Source organism: Sitophilus oryzae, unplaced genomic scaffold, assembly GCF_002938485.1.
Source record: "Sitophilus oryzae breed Bouriz unplaced genomic scaffold, Soryzae_2.0 scaffold_814_pilon_pilon, whole genome shotgun sequence".
NCBI lineage: Eukaryota > Metazoa > Arthropoda > Insecta > Coleoptera > Curculionidae > Sitophilus > Sitophilus oryzae.
Window position 1 is genome coordinate 100,004 of NW_022147433.1, and position 18,350 is coordinate 118,353.

At 31.3% G+C, this 18,350-nt stretch overlaps 1 pseudogene; it reads left to right on the plus strand.

Annotated features, from left to right (window-relative positions):
* The first annotated feature begins 422 nt into the window (after positions 1–422).
* The window catches only part of LOC115889441, a 45,546-nt pseudogene continuing 27,618 nt past the window's right edge, over positions 423–18,350 (plus strand).

Consider the following 18,350-nt stretch of genomic DNA (forward strand, 5'->3'; position numbering starts at 1 on the left):
CATCGCAAACTAAAAACCTAATAAACAATTTTATACCGAATATAGAAATAAATTTAGTATTCTTACCTATCGTCCAAATCCATGTTAATAGATAATTATTATTTTTAAATATATTTTGGAACTGCTGGTTTTAGTAATTATTAAATTAAACGAACTAAAAGTCTTAAAATAAACAATTCTTAACCATAACCAGAGCCATAACCCCAAAAAAAATGCAGATCTCCTGTCAACTTTCTTTATTTTTTATTTATTCATTATTTTCCTGGTGACGTCACAGGTGGTATGCGCGAACTGAACGAAATTGGAGCCGCTATCGATCATACCTTGTATTCTTTGTACCATGACGCCGGGCCACACACGTGCGGCGTAGAAAATTTATTTTTTAATAATTTCTCATTCGTATCGATTGTTTATCGCGAAAAATGTCAGGCGAAGGGAAGAAAAGATCAAGAAGTTCGGGTAAGACAGATGTGAATGGTGCTGAGATTAAATCTATGCTTTTAAATCAGTGATGCGAAGACTGGATGCGATTGAACACAAACAAAAAAGCGTCGTCGTTGGTCTTCGCCAGCTTATTCGCCTACTTTTAGTGATTGTGAATACACAGGAAGCGGTGGAAGCAACAGCGAGTTTGATTATGGCGACGGAGAAGAGGTAGATGAGAGTTTATCTAAGTTAGTCAAGATGATCCAATGAATCGAGAGGATAGTTTTCAGAAGAATGATATTATTATTCCTGGGGGTACTGGTAAGGAAAATTTCTTTTATGAAATATTGTTATTATTATTGTTTCCTGGTTTTTTCCTTTGATTTTCTGTGCTTAGAGTGGCACATATTTAACATAGCATGTTAAAATTTTACTTGTGTCTAGAGTGACATAAGTTCATGCGCTTGAAGTTGTTTACATGTACAACAACTGTTCTTACCTAGAGTGGTAAAGTATTTTAAGGTTAGCCTGAGTCTAGAGTGACTCTAGGATTGTACTTACCTAGAGTGGTAAAGTCTTAAAATTAGCATGAGTCTAGAGTGACTTATATACTACTACAAAATGGGTGCGAAAAAATACCTATTTTTCGAGTTTTCCCCTAGCAAAACCTAGAGTGGTTGGATATTATTACCTTAAAATGGGTGCGAGAAAGTACCTATCTTTTTCGAGTTTTCCCTTAGCAAAACCTTAGAGTGGTTGGATATTTCCTTGTTTTTTATTGGTTTTACAGATACCTTTTAACACCAGACACAGGGCCAAAAACAAACATCATTTCTATTCTTGAGGAGACGAGATTCAAGAGAAGAACTTTTCTGAACCCATTCTTGAGGAGTTAGTTCCACGTTACATAAAGCTTTTGGTAAATGGGTTGAAGGAGGAGGTAAAGACAGACCTCATTAAGAAATATCTCCCCCCTGAAAATTTTAAGGAGATTGTGCCTCCCAAAATTAACCCAGAGGTTAGGGTAGCTGTCCAGGATAACACCCTTAAAAGAGACACAAGATTATCAAAAATACAAGAACAAATAGCTGCGGTCATTTCAGCCTTAGTTCGATTTACCTCTGATTTAGTTAAAAAAGGGGGGGAGGATAATATTAAACAGGTTGAAATGTCTAATGACGTTTTGCGCCTGCTTTGTGATGTATTTCATCACGAGTCAGTGTCAAGAAGAGAGCTCTTACTACTAAACTTGAATAAGGACCTTAAAGAAACCTTACAGAATACTCCGATTTCCGAGTTATTGTTTGGTAAAGAACTAGAAAACACCATTGAAGCTGCAAGAAAGCTGGAGAAGTCGGGCGAGCAACTAAAGGTGAAGAGAAATAAGCTATCTGCTTCCATGTTAGCCACTACTTCGAGACAGGGAAACTACCGTCGCCCGTTTGCAAGAGGGGTGCAGCAGATGGGCCACAGAAGTCAAAAACGCACTCCATTACAAAACAGTCGGCCAAGCAGCAACCCGAAGAGGCCCAGGGCACATTATCGGTCTCAGAATCGTCAACACACCGGCAGCGTCGAGAGGAGACGCCATTATTAGAGTCCGGACAAGAGTCACGGTCTTTAAAGGTTAGTAAAAAATGTGGTAGACTACTACATTTTGCCTATAGATGGAAGATCCTAGGTTTTCATAAAACGGTTATTTCATACATAACTGGTCTTAAAATCCCTCTTGTTAAAAAACCTTTACAAAGGTTTATCCCTTTAGAACCAATCAGATCACAGAAGGAATGTGTCATCATTGATAAGATGATTAAAAAATCGTTATTGGAAGGGATTTTCTCTCTAGTAAAACCCTGTAAAAATCAATATATATCGAACGTTTTTATAGTTCCTAAACCAGATGGATCTTATAGACTGATTATTAATTTAAAAGCATTTAATAAGTTTGTAGCGACCTCACATTTCAAACTAGAAAATCACAAAACTGTTACTCAATTAATTACACAAAACTGCTTTATGACAAACATCGATTTACAAGACGCCTATTATTTGGTGCCTATACATAAGTCATATAAAAAATATCTAAGATTTCAATTTAATGGCGACATTTACGAATTTAACTGTTTACCGTTTGGTTTGAGTTGTGCCCCTTTAATTTTTACGAAGATTTTACGACCAGTTATCTCTTGTCTTAGAAAATGTGGTTTTCTTTCCGTTACCTATATAGATGATTTTTTACTTCTTGGAAAAACTCATGAAGAATGCGCCATAAATACGAAAGAGACTATATTTTTCCTAGAGCATTTAGGGTTTATTATAAATTATAAAAAAAGCACACTTATTCCCAACCAAATTTGTAAATTTCTTGGTTTTCAATACAATTCTGTTAATATGACTGTTTCATTGCCTCAAGAGAAACAAGTTAGGTTACAAAAACTACTAGAACGTTTTGCTAAAACTAGGATTTGTACCATAAGGGTTTTCTCAAAATTCGTTGGCAATTTGGTTTCAGCAGCGCCAGCTATAAAATATAGTTTTTTGTACACTAAATTGTTCGAACGAGAGAAGATTAGGGCTTTATGTCGAGCAAATAACAATTATGACGCAAAAATGAATATTTCTCCACATTTGATGTCTGATTTTTACTGGTGGAAAAAACATATAGCTTTATCTAGTAATACTATTCACAATGAAACATTTGCTGTAGAAATCTTTTCAGACGCCTCTAAATCTGGTTGGGGCGCGCATTGTGAGAATAAAACCACTTTTGGTTTCTGGTCAGATCAGGAAAAGAAAAAACATATTAATGAACTAGAATTATTAGCAGCTTTCTTTGCATTAAGATGTTTTACCAGAAATCTATCAAACTGTTTTGTGCTATGCAGAATTGATAATACAACTGCAATCTCTTCTATTAATAGATTTGGTAGCGTACGCTTTTCAAATTTAAATAAATTAGCCCGAAAAATATGGCACTACTGTGAGAAAAAACAAATATTTATTTTTGCGTCATACATTAATTCAGTAAAAAATATACATGCCGATAGGGCTTCCAGGCAGTTACATAGTGATACTGAATGGTCTCTATCGAAATATGCTTTTTCTAAAATCCGTAAAAAATTTGGCGACCCAAAAATTGACTTATTTGCGAGTCGCACTAACAAAAAATGTAATATTTTCATATCTTGGGTTAAAGACCCAGAGGCTCAGGGGGTGGATGCTTTTACCTTTAACTGGGGAGAGATGAACTTTTACGCATTTCCCCCTTTTTCTTTAATATTAAGGGTATTACAAAAAATTAAAAAAGACAAAGCTGAGGGCATTGTTGTCGTGCCTAGATGGTGTTCTCAACCTTGGTATCCCATATTTAAATCCCTATTGATAGGAGAGCCCTTAATATTCAAACCTAATATAAATTTACTTTCATTTAGCGGAGCCCCCCACCCATTATGGAAAAAGCTTTCCCTGGTAGCCGGGAGGTTGTCAGGGAAGCGCTACTACAGGGAAGAGTGCCTTTAGAGGCCTTGGACATATGTTTAGCCTCAATCACAGAATCGACCTTAAAACAGTATAGTGGGGGTCTACGCTTATGGTGGACGTTTTGTATGAACAAGAATAGTAATCCATACAATGTATTAGTCGAAGATGTTCTGGAGTTTTTAACTATACATTTTAATGCTGGCGCCACTTATGGGACCCTCAATTCGTTTAGATCCGCCATATCTCAAATTGCGGGGCCGAACTTAGGTCAAGATTTTAGGGTCAAGCGTTTTTTCAAGGGAATTTTTGGTCAAAGACCACCTAAGGCTAGATATGAGAATATTTGGGATCCGCAAATAGTACTTTCCTATGTAAAGACACTTGAAACTAATACTCTTCCCCTAGAGACCTTAAGCAAAAAACTTGCAGTTTTATTGGCGTTGGCTACCGGCCAACGATTACAAATATTGGCCCTTATTAAAATTGGTAACATTTCAATCCAAGCTAACAGAATATTAATAAAAATATCAGACCGTGTTAAAACTTCATCAATAAATAAATCTCAGCCCCTCTTAATTTTGCCATTTTTTAATGATCCTCAATTATGTGTTGCCGAGACACTTAAAAGGTACCTAAGCTTTACACAAGAATTGAGAAATTCTTGTGATTCACTTTTTATCACATTTAAAAGACCATATAAGAAGGCTTCTACATCTACTATAAGCCGATGGATCAAAAACATATTAGAAAAGAGCGGGGTGGATATGTCAATATTTAAACCACAAAGCACAAGACATGCTTCAACTTCTTCGGCAGCAAGGGCTGGGGTCAGTTTTGATACCATAAGATTAGCGGCAGGATGGTCTAAGGACTCCAGAACGTTTGCTAATTTTTACAACCGTCCTGTTATTGACAATGATGAGTTTGCAAGAGTTGTATTAGATTCATAAATGTTAGATTTAGGCATTCCAAAAAAAAAAAAAAAAAATGTCAAGAAATTTAATTTATCTTTGGAAAGTTTTGTTCATAGGTTACAAAGTTTTTGCTCTTTATTTGTTTTAAGAAATAAATTTTCTTTAGTTCTTTGGTTGTTGCATTATGCTTTAAACATCTACAAGACATTTATTTACGAGACGGAACAGTAATATAATAATAAGATCAAACGAACTTACCTTAAGTGATGTTCGATCTTGATTATATTACTGTTCCGTCGAAGTAAATAAATCCCTCCCTACCCAATAAAAAATAAATAAATGAATAATTAAAATAGATACACATATAGAATTTTAAAATTAATCATTACCCTTTTGCAACAACAACTTTAAAATAACTGATACCGGAAGGTCAGAGCCGAGAGTGACGTGCTAGGGGAAGTAGCTTCTTTCTTTAAAAATCTGTGGTCCGGAGCGGGAAGCGGGGGTACTACAAGACATTTATTTACTTCGACGGAACAGTAATATAATCAAGATCGAACATCACTTAAGGTAAGTTCGTTTGATCTTATTATTTTTTGTCTACCATGTTTTCTCCCTATTGGAATTCTTCCATTGATTGTATTTCAAAGTTTTCTTATACCGCGTGGTGCATAGGAACACGGGACATAGGGAATACCATGTAAATTTTGAAAAGGTCAAATATTATCTCCCCAGATGATTTTGTGCAAAAATTGTATTAGACTTTTTTGAAGAGGCGTTAAAATTGTGCTTTTGTCTAGAATTTCGTTTTATTTAGAATGGGTATCTAAAAGTTACCTTCAAATTACTAAAAATTTTAATACGGCCCAGTGGAAGCTACAATTAAAATACCAGCAAAAATATGATTTTGCCATTGTCAAATTCGATGTCCCATTTATTTTGGTTTACAATAATTTAGGTGGTTAATTTTTTTCTGAATTGGAATGATGATCTACAAAAGAATTAGTTGAACTGAGAATACTGTTCAATTTGCGAAGTTTGAAACATTCGTCATCATTTTTGGCGCCATATTGGTTTTCACGTATTTCTTGACTTGGTCCATGAGTTTTTTATATCTCTGGTTGTAAACTAACAATAACAAATTTAATAACAAAATATTAAACAATGACAAATTTATTGTAGCCTACCCGCATTGTATACAATGAATAAATACGTCCTCTATTAATATGTTCATGGATCTTATAAGCAGGAATTCCAGGGGACAAATGAATATTGTGACTTGTTTTGCTGCTTTTTGTTCTTTATCTTTCACCATTCCTCTGAAACTTATTCTTTGCAAAGTCGAGCATGAAATTCCTAAAGCCTCCGATGCTCTCTATAAAACACGTGAATATTTTCGAGTTAGTTACAACATATTAACTCGGTAGCTGTCCAATTACATCGTAAACAGCCGACACAGGTAAAAGAGATTTTTCCACCATCTTTTTCGAGTTTCAAATACTCGATAACTTTTAATATGAGCCGTTGTTCTTTTTCACTAAAACGAGACGGCATTTAAAACACAAATTAAATCACAAATTACTAAATAAACACAGACAATCCTACAAAAATTTACGGGAAATTAGTCGTTATTATTATGAGTCGTTAAAATTTAACGACAACGTTGACAATCGGCGAAATTCTTTTGTTTGATTTCGGCGGGTAATACAATAAATATGATGTTTGCCTTTTTCTGCTCATGCACATTAGACAAGGAAGTGCGATTCTTTATACGTAATGAAGGTGATCCGTAAAACGAAAAAAAAATAATCGTATTATGTAAGAAATATAATGGACTTAACGTTTTTGACACAAAATTTCCATTTCATGCGATAAACATGGATAAGAGAGAGAGAATGACAATATGTGATGAAAGACTTAAACTTCGCAAATTGAACAGTAGTATTCGCGATGTATGACTTGATTGCTGTTCATTACTCGATAGCCCTCGGTCGTCGCTCATACCATATATCCACAATAATTTATCAAATAAAAGAAATATAACTAATGAAACTTTATTAAATTATACTAATTAATAAAATGTCTACAAAATCTTCCATTCACAGCCAAAGAGTACCCCAAATGATTGTAAAATTCACGCCTCACAATATTTAAAGCTATTAAAGGGAAAAATCTTTAGGACTCCACAGAGATGTCGTTTTCTAGTTTATCTAAATTTCTGTATTTAATATGCCCATAAAGACGGTTTTCGAGTATGCTCTACAAGAACAAGTCGTTCGGCAAAAGATCCTGTGGTCTTTTCCTTCGATATCGCCAATCGACGGGAGTCACTGCTTATTCCTTCAACATGAATATTCAAGTCATTGTTGTTTTCTTCCTGTACAATGACTTTTGTCTTCACACTTCCATGTGTTTAATACCATACTTTTTAGTTTAAAACCTCTGGTTTATTCTTAAATTGCTGGACTTATTCGGTATAGGCTTTCTGGAGACTGAGCTGCGAAGATACCTAACAGAGCGGGAATATTATTTCTAGCAAAATGCAGTTTAACAAATTTGCCGTTAATGCCGTTTTTCAAAATTTTGTAAACACAATGTGACATCAAATTTGACAGTGACACAATCACATTTTGCTGGTATTTTAATTAGCTTTCTCTGGGCCGTATTATAAATTTTAACAATTTGAAGGAAGATTTTCGAAAATAACTTTTAAATGGCTATTCCAAATGAAAACGAAATTCTAGACAAAATACAACTTTAACGCCTCTTCAGAAAAAGTCTAATACAAATTTTGCATAAAATTATCTGGGGAGATAATATTTTGACCTTTCAAAATTTACATTAGAATTTCCGCGTCCCGTATTTCCTGATGCAACCACACGGTACCTTATGTATATATTAATCTTAGATTAAGAATAAAAAATAGATAGAGCAAGTAATTCATAAATTCACAAAATCGAGGTGCCTACATCGTTTTATCGATGAGTGCCCCCACTACCATAGTTTATGGACAGCGGGGTAGAGAGGAAAGTGGTAGGGGAGTTTACAGCCGAAGAGCATCCAAACAGAATTTAACCTTGAGATTCATTGATGATAGTAAAGAAAAAGCCAGAGATATAGAAGTACGTGGTTAGAGGCAAAGATAAAATATTTTTAATAATAAATTTAAAAGTATAGTTCATGCAATAAAACTAATAAATTATTATAAATACATAATAGTATATATATAAAATTTTTTTTTTTTTTTTTATAAAATTTGTTTATTAAATATTCAATAATTAAAAGTTAGATATAATTAAAAAGATATTATACGTATTGTATATCGTATAGTGATTGATAATTGATAAACTAAAATGTTAATGGAACAAAAGAAAAATAGATGCATGTGAATAACTATTTTATATTAAATATCAGTAGATATTATTTACAATAATAATATAATTAATATAATGTATAATTGGGAAAAAGTAATAAAATTCATCTTTTCCTACCTATACTATAAATATATTCGGTAATTTTAAGTGGAAATATTAGCACAAAAACTAAAAAACAATGTTCTGTAGTTTTCAACCATATTAGTAAGAGAGTAATATTTTGACCAAACGAATTCTCAGTGTAAGGATATTTACTTACATACCATATAATTTTACATTAATTAGGTATTAATCATAACACGATATTAATAAAAACACAAGTGTTGTATTTTAATAATATATTTAGGACTGAAAAAATATAATATATGTATAATATTTCCACATTTACAGGTTCATATTAAATAAAATATTGTAACCTGAAAAAATATATATTTTGTTAAATGCCACTCTAAGGATCCAAGCAGAAACTAATTTCTCACTGGCTTTTTACTTGTTGACATGTATTTGCATAACAGACATAGTTATAGCAAATAGTCTTAAAAAACGGCGTCAAAGGCGGTTGGGGAATGACGATTGATAATTTAGCGAGGTCAATCTTAAACTACACCATTTAAAAATCATATTTACTTAATGTAAAACAACAACCTTAGAGCGCCTTTAAAAATAGTACGAGCCAAGAAAATGACTTCTAGGGCTTGACCTCACTGAAATTATCATATTTTCATTCCCAGTCGCCTTTGAAGCCGTTTTTTTTTTTTTCGATCGTATGGTTTCCTAACTTAATTAATCAATCAATTTATTAATATATTAAAAAAAAAAAAAAAAAAAAAAAAAAAAAAAAAAAAAAAAAAAAAAAACAAATAAATATATATATAATACAAAATATAAAAAACAAACACAACAGATCATAATAAAATTATCATATACGTAGGCCTCATATTATAATTTGCAGGTATTCCTCCACACTATAAAAGTTCATTCCGAACAAATCATTTTTAAGTAAAAGTCTAGAATATGCGATTCTAATCACTATCATAATTTGTCTCTTAACAAAAGTAATTCTGTAGCTCTGCCTAAGGTTCACATCTCTCACTATTTTGCATAGTACATTACGTCAATTTTAAACATGATGTAAAGGACCAATTTCATATGCACTATGTAATTAAAGTAACAACTTCCACACCATGAATATCTTCACTTCCTAAACAAAATATAAACATGAAGTTGGTGAATGATATTTATATTCAGTTGGTGAATATAAATAACTACATTGAGTATACATTGTGAGCAAAATAAAATTGACGATCAATGACATTCACCACATAAATTTACATTTTATAAAATTACATAAATCTTGCTTTCAAAGCCAACCCTACCGCTGATTTTTTTCGATGGTGAGATCTTTTTCGATGGTGAAATCTATATACATATAGGGTAACACCTCTCATAGGACGCAAAGGCTCCAAGGAAAATGAAAGTGAATTTGTATGATTTGATTGATTTCTAAACCCTCCATTTGTTCTTTCAATACAAACTTCCATCAACAAAAATCCTTGAAACCTTCATATCGTATGAAAGGCACCACCCTGTACACTTTGAATCTGTGTATACATATTAGTATATAGTAATATTTTATATTAAAAAATTAAACGGTGACGATTCACTTTAGGGCTGTCGCGAGGATTGCATTTAAAATAAAAATGTTGCTACCAAAACAAAGTAAAAGACATTTGTGAAAGAACTAGGTGAGGAATATTCGATTTCTTAAAACAGTTTTTGTAAAATAAATAACACAAATGTAATTGAATAAAAAATAGTTTTTGATTTTGAGGCGGCGCAGTAATGTCAGGTGTTCGATATTTACGTTCCGATTGACGGATGGCGTCTTGTTGCTCTAACGCGCATGCTCATACCGGGAACATGGACGCTTTTAAATTTACGCTACCCTTGTACATTTTTATTTATTTAGAGTTGTTGGTAACAGTGATCAAAATACGCCTTAGGCGTGTTTTGGTTGCGTTGGTTAGTCTCTGGTGTTTTTTGGCATTTTATATATTTTATATATTCATTGATTTTCTTAAAAAAAAAAAAAAAAAAAAAAAAAAAAAAATATTTTAGGTTAGAAAAATTTTTCTCGCTTATTTTACAAAAAATCGCATTTTTCCTCACCTCAAGTTCTTTATTTTAGTCTAAAAAGGCAGAATATCCACTTTATTTTATAGAAAATTTGTTAATTTTGACAGCCCTAAAGTGAAACGGACCCAATTAAACTGTAAATATATATGTACTTACATATTGTGACGGAATAGGTATCCTAACAAGATCATAGTTCTTATCTCGTTATATGCAGGATCCTGATATCTTAATGTTAATTTCCTAGGTGATGTTGAAACAACTGAAAGACCACAAATCGCGACATAAATGGCTGTGAAAATCATCAGATTTTAAATATTTTCTTCACCCTTATAAAAAAATCAGCTGTTCTTGAGTTCTCTTTTGCTCGACTAATTAATATTATGCTATGAATAAATCCTAACAGAGAAACCATTTAATTTTTCTTCACTATCTTTAGAAATCTGAAATAAAAATATTTATCTTAGTAATAGAAAACGTAAATAGGCATTATTTTACAAATGTAAACATACTAATTATAATTTATGTAAATATACAAAATCATTTGTATTCATAATTAAATACAAATATACGATTTTAAATCGAACACATAACAAAATATAAACATTACTTCTTATAATATACATAATATATTATATTCACAAAATTATATTATAAACAAATAAACAAATTTAACAACATGGTAAATATTTTAGGTAAATATTTTTTTTATAATTATTACCAATAGAACAGTACTTTTACTTGAAATGACGATGTTTAAGTTCTTTTATTCTCACACATTTTGCCAGTGTAGACCCATTTTAAATGCTAATTTTGGTCTTTTTATATAAATGAAACAAATTATACATTAATAGTTTATTAATAGTTAAGAAATATGGAAAATAAAAGCACGGCAAACAGCTGATCATGCCAATCAGCTGTTTATCGACAGTATTGACACTGTTGACCGCGTCCAACTCCCCTACTATAGAAAATACTATAACAACAGAGCGGCGTTGTCAGATTAAAAATTAACTCTAACGGCTGATGAAAATGACGAAATTTGCTAAATATTTCAAGTTTATTTTTCTTGTAATCTTGACTGAATCTTCATTAGTACTAAATAAATTATAAATGTCGAAATTTTGAAAAGTAGTAAGCTAATTATATTATTATTTTTCTGCATTCCTCAAAGTATACGTATACAAAATTAAAAATAAACAAAAGCGGAGAAATACTGGGCAACATACCAAACAATAACAATAGGATGTTGGCATTCGCATAAAATGTAAACAGTTCCCCTGTGTATATAATTGTGTGTATAATTTTTTGTGTCATTCTTCTGAGGCTTCTCTTAGTTCATCACTCATCATTTCTGTACTTGTTTCTCTTTTACCTTCATTCTGTGAAATCTTCTATTAATACTTAATACCTGTATTTCTAAACAAAAAAATAATATCAAATATTAAGTTTCTACTACATACCGAGCTATTTAAATTGATTTTTCGTGATCATGTCTAGCTTACAAGTTTTCTGCTAGTCCAGTTCCAGTTATTAAATTGGTTAGGCACCAACTAGAAAAGAAAAAATAACCAATCATAAAGAAACTGTTAAATTCAGCATGACCAATCTTTCACCAGCATAACAAGCTGTTACAAAAAAGAGAATAAATAGGTATGAAGAAAGAAGAAGATTATCGGTGTTGGTGGTCTTCTAAAAAAGAAACAAAACCAATAGTAATTAATTGAGTAACAATCAGCTTGCTTTTCAATATTCTCCTCGCTATGATCACTAATTACAATTTTAATTAATTTGAAGTCTGCCTAACTTATATCTGTACAAATGGCTTTTATGGTTTTATTTTCGGTATTCTGAATAAAACTAAATAGGTTGGCGTTTCGAAGTTCTAAAGCTGTAATTAATGTTGAATTAATTAATTGAACTTACTCCCGGCGAGGTGTAGCATGCAGTATTATTGATGATGATTGGATTGTAATGAATATGGGAAAGGGAGGTTGAGAGTTTTAATTGAATTTTCTCAATTTATAAACGATATCAATAAATAACAGCTTTGTTGGGTGATTTACAATAATTTATTACAAAATCAGTATAAGTTTTGAACATTAAATGTTAAATGCCATATTATGAATGGTCCAGGGAAAAAACATGATAAGCGCCACTTCTTAGTTTTAGGATTTTACAACATTATACACTCACCAGCATCGGCATAACGGGCACCTTAAAATATTGATGTTTTAAAGTTTAATATATTTTTGTTCTAGTTGGGCCGATTTTGATTATTTTTAAGCAATTTGTAGCTAAATTATTTGAATCTTAAATTAAAATGAAAGTTTTATCTGCCAATTATACGGAGGAAAACAAAATGTGGATATTTTAAGAAAAGCTTTTAAAACACCCTGTGGAATATGTTAACAAAGCAAGGAATTTAAAAATTATGTTAGGTCTAGGTAGCGAGTAACTGTTCCTAAGATATTTAGAATGGAAATAGTCAATACATGTCATTATTTTTGAAAATAAGCACACGTTGAGTATAGTTATTTGACTGAAATAATAATTTTTTTAAAAAAAAAAAAAAAAAAAAAATTTTCTGCGAAAAATGATGATTAAATTAAAGAAAAATATTTTCTTTTGAACTTTGACACAAAAGATTTTAAGTTTATGATTTCAGTCTATTTACTATTTAGTCAACATGTTTAGTTCAAGTCACTGATGACAGGTATTGAGCCTTTGATTCCAAATATCTCTCATAGAAACCTATTACTGTAGCGATTTTACCAAGAGACCTTTTTTTATGTAAAAAAGTCGCAAATGTATATTTTTTAACTCAGTAGTTTTATACAGGTACTGAAGAAAAGTTATTACTCTTCAAAACAGTTAAAACACATGTAGGGTGGCACTACTCCATAAATGGGAGTCATTATATCAGAAAATCAATTTCTATGTCAAAACACCCATCCACCAATTTTCATCCAAATATTGACGTTTCTTTAGAGATTATTTGAAAAATCGAAATAAAAATGAAACTTTCTACACCCAGAATTCCGAAACTAAGTATTTTAGAACATACATTTATACGAACTTTTACTTATTTTTATCTGCAGAATATGCTGCCGAAGTTTCCGAATAATCTGACCACCAGTATATTGGGGGATATCGTACTCCATAAAAATAATTAGAAAGAAGTGTCAACTCTTGTGTTAAATCGTGGAACACGATACGCCACCGAAAGCTTTCGTTGTCGTCTGGAGAACTAATTCTCCAATTGACAGGCTGGATATGATACACCTGATGGCTTAATTTTCATTACTTCGTTTCCGGTTATTCAATGGCGTGCCCTCTTCAGTTCAAAATGTATTTTATTTTAAAAAAAAAAAAAAAAAACGTAAAAATAATTTATTCACATATATTTATTTGAAATATGGAATAACGTGACTAAATAAATATAAAAATATAGAGGATTGTATTGTTTCAAAACCAATTAGTTAATTATATGTACTTTAACGTAAATTATTAAGGTATAAGCATGACTTACAGTAATTTGTAAATAAACACACGTATTCTCAGACTTCAAGGACACAAAACGGACACAGGAACATGAAAACGGGAGCGTTATACAAAACCCAACAGAAAACAAATTTTATACTAAAATAATGAATAAAATATCAATAGGTATAAAATATAAATTTTACTGTTTAAAAAAGCGTCCATTATTCCCAAAGAGATCTGGCTTATATAAATCAAAAGAAGTAAAAAGAGACTTTAGTCGGATAACAATCAGATTATCAGTCCGATTTATTGCATTATTGACAATAAATCGCACATACTGGATAACTAATGTTGGCTATAGTTAAAAAATGATCTTACCTTGAAGTAAGTTGTTTCCATTTTCAAAAAATCGCCGATCAAAGAGATTATAATACCATTTTCTTGCATCTAAAAATGTGTAAAAACAGTATTTACTACCTATTTTTCATATACATGGGATATACCTACTACTGCAGAAACGTCATTTTCTCCAGAATTCTTCATGTATTATATATTTTATATACTTTATCTTTATATTTATAAATTTAGCCGAAATATTAAAAATAGAACTTCCCAAACGAAACTAAATTAATGGATTAAATATGTCGATTATTTTCGAATTTGTTCTAGAACAAATCTGAAGTTGTTTCTGAAACTGAAATCTGTGTATTCACTTAAACTGTGACGTTAGACAATAGTTAGACAAAACAATGCTGTCCTTGTCTAAGCGGTCATACTTGTCGTGAGGAGAATGACAAGAATGACATCATCGTGACTGTTTCCAATTTTCTTATTTCACTGTCACCCCTGTCGTAATTCATTGGTGTTTCAAAGTTTCTCCAAATATCATCGTTTTGAGTTTTTTCCTCGTATTGATTTGTTTTTCCTCGACAGAAGAATAAATCCTCTACTTTAGACTTGAAAGATATGCGAAAAGTCAAATAATTAGTTACAAATGTAAGCTTAAAAAATCATCGTAGTCAATTAGAACACAATATAAAAAAACTTTAAAATATATGAAAATTTTATGTCTGTGTTTACGATGAAAAGTTTTGTGAGTGTGGAAAAAAATAAAAAAAAAAATAAAAAATGTATTAAAATCTAGGGCAAAACGAAGTTAGCAGTGCTCTCCTGTAAAATTATAAATAGTGCTTATCATGTTTTTCTCTGGACCCTCTATCTTCATATTTTCTCAAAAAAAAAAACATGGAATATTATAAAAGCCTTGAAGCCAATTTATTATTAAAATATTCATGTTTTTTTTTTTTTTTTTTTTTACAACATTTTTTTTCTAACCATTAAATTATAGTCGATTACCGCTGCGATCTTTCAATTGAATGTCAAAATATCGACACACAGTATAAGAACTCTATTTAGCATATAGATGTTGCTTGAAGGATATAAATCTTTTCAACGCCCAGAAATCAGAAGGGCCAGAGAGGTCGCCTTTGAATATATCTATATTCCTATATTATTATGTTAAATAGCAACAACTGTTATTGTTGTATAGCAACCTTTAATTTAAATTATTATCTGTTAAAATAACATTAAAGCTTTCATTGTTAGTTAGGACGTGTTACATCTTATTTTGTTAAAGTAATAGTGTTTAATTATAACATTAAGATTTTAGTTTAATTAATCTGATTGCATCATCTCCTATAAGTGGAGAGCTTTTTGAATCTTAAATGTTCATTGTTAAAATATTGATCATATTGCTCATTCCAGTTAAAATGTCATTAAAAAATTGAACAAAGAACAAATAAACATTTTTTTTATCTGAGGTACCTCGAATATAAAGATTTTGGTAAAGGCTCTTTTAGCTTTGCTTAAATGGGCAATTGTGAAAAGTTTGAGTCTTTGACAAGAATAAATTGCAGGTGAAATAAAAAACACGCTATATATAATGCTAAAGGTAAAAAAACAACACGAAATTGTAATTTTGTGTAGATTTAGTTACGATATGCTTAATAATAGTAATTCAGGTTATAGCCACAAGCTAATAGCCAAACATATATTTTTTACTGCCTCTAAAAATATATTTTTAAGTTTAAATCATTTTTATTAGTTTTGAGTTGTGATAATAAAAGAACATTTTATAATGGGCATATAAGAGACAAAAGAACTAAAAATGTGATTTTATATAGCTTTTTTAATTAAAACCAAACTTCCCATTTGTTTATTACATTTGTTGATATTTTAATATTTTTTTTTTTTTTTTTTTTTTTTTTTTAATAGTAATAAATAATTTATAAACTATTTTATCATGAAAGTTTATCTTTTCTCTGTAGTTTTTTTTTTTTATTCATCCTGATATTCTAAATATGTAGAATTACTGGAAGGGGGGTTAATCCCCGGACCTTAAAGTTCTGTTGTATCCCTTTCTTGAGTTCTCTTATTTTTGAGTTCTTGAGTTCACTCATCGTACATGGTCATCTTTCTGTTGTAGGGAAGACAGGGAAATGTTCATCCTCTGAGGGGCCATCCTGCTTAATCCTCCGATAGAATCCGCTGAAGTTGTTCCTCCAGTTCCTTCTGCAATCCAAGTGGAAAGTATATTCTGGTTTGAGGTCCTATTATGCACCATGAGTCCTCCACCTCATTCCATCAGCTGTCCTATTGAGTGATCTCTCTGCCTGATTTGAGGCCTTGGCCTCAGATATCCTGATTCACACCTCCTGATATCCTTGACAGCGTGAACTTATCAGTGACTGTTATTCTTCTGTCAGAGGAAATACAGAGTATTTGTCATTCTCCTCTGACAACAACTGCTAATCCTCCGAGTAGTAGAGACCATTTCACGGTCGGGTTTTAGTCCTCCGTGCCTTCACAGTCGAGGAGATTGCCTCCGGCTGATAGTAATTTTTGACATGGAGGCTGAAAGATCTGTCTCCATTTCTCCACCTTTAACTTGGTCTTCGTTAGATCTGATACCGGTGTTGTCCCAAATTTAATAGAGCATATATCTCTTCTCTATTGCCTGGATTTGAGGTCAATTTCTATTGTGAGCACCTGACCATAACCCTTCTCCCTCGAGTTAATGACTCGCCAACTCGATATCCTTACATTAAGGGAATTACTTGCAGACTTGCATTAAGGGAATTACCTTACATTGCAGAAGTAAGGGAGACGAGAATACATTGAATTACCCTCAGGTACCACAAGCACAAGAATAAATAATAACCAGAAGGATAACTCACTGATGTCATCGCCGCGACCGTATAGCCTTGGAGGGTTTCTAACGTGAAATTCTAACTTGAAACGGCCAGTGCAGTAGTGAATGTTGTAGCGATTGCGAGAAAAGTTATTCATTGTGCTTTTTATTTGCTTTTTGATTGATTATTTTAATTTGTGTGTGTTAAGCTATGGATAAAGATAAAAAAGGCGGGTCATGCTTTGTAGTTATAAAGACTGTAAAAATTATTTATCTATAAAAAATTATCTGTACATTCATGTACTATTTGTGAAGAATATGCAAAATCTTATCAAAATTTGGACGATACATCTTTGTTTAGCTACTACAAAGCATATCAAAATTCAAATTTAGATTTATTTGGCAACTTAAATATGTCCATGATGATTTGTAAAATGTGTTTTTATTGGAGGTAATATTAATTAAATTTGAATAAAAAAAAAAAAACAATTTTATTAAAACTTTTGTACATACATGTCAAAATAATACAAGTCTGTTACACCCATGTGAGCATTTTCCCATTGGCTATTTGATAAAGCTTTTCAGGGTAAGGTTAATTTTATAGATTAAAATATATCAATAGAAATTTTAAAACAATAAAAGACAGAAAGATTGTTATTTGGGGAAATATGTAAAAGGTAATTGTGATCTCTCTATTTGCAGGTATTGTTTTATTTTAGCCTAAAAAACTAAAGTTTTTTTGTCAGAACATGGAAATATTCAGTTCTAGTAAATAATTACTGACAAATAGCTTTATATTTGTTTACTTTTAGTATTTAAGTATTTAAGATTACTTAAATATTTTTATCAAATATTCTTTTAAAACTATTTTCCAAATATTTGATTTTTCTTAAAAATATTTAAAAAATATATGAATATTTATAAAATACTTAGTTATATAATATTTAGTGCGGTGTAATTTTTCATCGTTAGTTCACTACAAATACAAAATCGACTACGACTAATAATTTAAAATAAAATGTCCATTCACTGTTGATTTTAAATCATTTAAATAAATAAAGAATCCACACGCCTATGCAAATTCTGTGTATCACCGGCTGTTGGCGTCGACTTCAAAGGGACTGAATTTAAGTTGTCCTTCTTGTTATTATATATTCTTGTGCCACAAGGTTGAGATCAGTCTTCTAGCTTCTATCGCTAAAAGCCCTTGGAAGAAAAATATAATAAATTGAAAAAAATGAAGACTTTAACCCCCTGTGGCTGTAAAACAAAGCAGGGGTGAGGAATCTCAGAACCATGAGAAATCTCCCCATGAGAGATGGCACATAAAAATGATTTTTGCGAAAT